Below are 2016 nucleotides of genomic sequence, written 5' to 3'. Positions count from 1 at the left end.
ACCCGACGGGAGAAAACAGGTGTAATTGGTTTTGACTAACAACTCAGCCAAACGCATAGCCATAACCGGCCAATCCACTTAGCCGCTCAATAAATAAATTTGAAAATTATCATATATGTTTTTTTGTATTATTCATGTTTCGGATAATTTTTTTCAGCTTAGACCGGATAAATTCTGGTATAATGCAATAGTCAACAAATCACGTTAGTCAGCTAAATTTCACTTGGCAAACCTTGTGCGACATGTTTGTCTGGAAAAGTGTTGATAGGAAAATCGAACTCCTTTCAATTAGTCTTCTGCTAATCTATTTCACCTACTCGAACCTCCATCACGGACTATGATTCATATAATCTTTGTAATATGTAAAGTTGACTTCCCTTTAAATTCTAGTTATTTAACAATCAAATTTCTGGGTCCATTTCATGTTTAACGAAAAATTTAAATTCAAATTGCTGATTAATATGAATGTTTTAATCCGATTGAGTTTAATAACAATCATATATATTACTTTTGTAAAAAATAAGTTGGTGGTATTAAGACATGAAAGTGAAATAATATGAACTCTAATCATATTTATTTTTATTTAATAACAGTTTCACATCTTTTGAATCAAACATTTCGTAATCTATTCATTTATTTGGATCCAACAGTACATCGGTTTATATATAGTAAGAAAAATTGACTCATTAACTACAATTTACGCTCATAAATACTTACTTTTTAAAATTGAACTCAAACTCGAGTCTCTAAAAAGAAATTAATTATCCATCACATTTACTACAATTTAGCTTTCAAAATTCCTAAGATAAACATCAAAATTTATTTCACATTTCAATTTTTAGAAAAACGTTTAAATTGCACCACGATTTATTTATAGCATTGATATTTTGTTTTAAGAAAATTATTTAAATAAAAAAGGTTAAAGCCGTTTTCATTGATAAATTTTGTATTTTTATACACACGTGCATTTTAATTTGTTTGATAAATTACAATTTATTATGGTTAAAAATTAACCATTGTATTAAACGTAAAAAAAATGATGATGATGATCACAACTATATTATTAAAAATAATGTTAAGAAAAAGACATGATTAGACGATAACGGCGGAGATATAATTACGTGAAAAACATGTTTGCTTCAAATTAAACGATTGTATTGGTCATTATTTCTACCATCTCTTGTTGCATGTGATCCTTATTCAACCAAACAACCTTATCTCATGATTTTGACAAAAATAGGATTATATTATAGATTATAAATATTATTATATTATTTTAATAATTAGATATTTAATCATAAAAATTAAAATATTTAATTAAATAAATTTATAAATAGATTTTTAAATAATTTTATGGGATAAATATGATAGTTCAAAATTTTGAATTTATATTTGTAATATGTTATTTAATTTATTGTCATATATTAATTTTATTTCACCGATTTTAATAATTTCTATTTGAATTCGTATGATATAGATTTCAATAAGATATTTAAAATAATTAAATTAATCATTTTAGTAATATTATCGTAATTATTAATAATATAATATTAATTATATCAAATATAAAATGTAATTATAATTATATAACTAAATTTAAAAATAGATATTTAATAAGAAAAAAATTAAATGTATCAAATAAAAAAGAATATTCTGATAATATTCTTTTTTTAGAGTAAGATTTGAAGTAGATGAGTCGGAAATGAATAATGTATTTCGTGCAGAAATTGTACTATTTTTAAATAGAGTTTTGGGTTGGAGATGTCCTAACATGGTCAAAAATGAAAACAACACGTAAGTTACATGACTAAAAACGTAAATATATCGTTAACATGACAAAAAAAACATACATGAAACGTCCTGCCCTTTTTATTGCTTTAAAAGTGCTATTCGTTTTCTTAAAACATGCTAGAAAATTTTTTTTTTTTTTTTTAAAACCTCACATAGCATTCGGCCGAACCATAAAATTTTATAAAATATTTTTGACATCATTTTAAAATAAACAACCAACTAACA

Source organism: Primulina huaijiensis, chromosome 7 (genome assembly GCF_012295235.1).
Source record: "Primulina huaijiensis isolate GDHJ02 chromosome 7, ASM1229523v2, whole genome shotgun sequence".
In the NCBI taxonomy this organism is placed as follows: Eukaryota; Viridiplantae; Streptophyta; class Magnoliopsida; order Lamiales; family Gesneriaceae; genus Primulina; species Primulina huaijiensis.
This window is presented reverse-complemented; position numbering follows the sequence as displayed.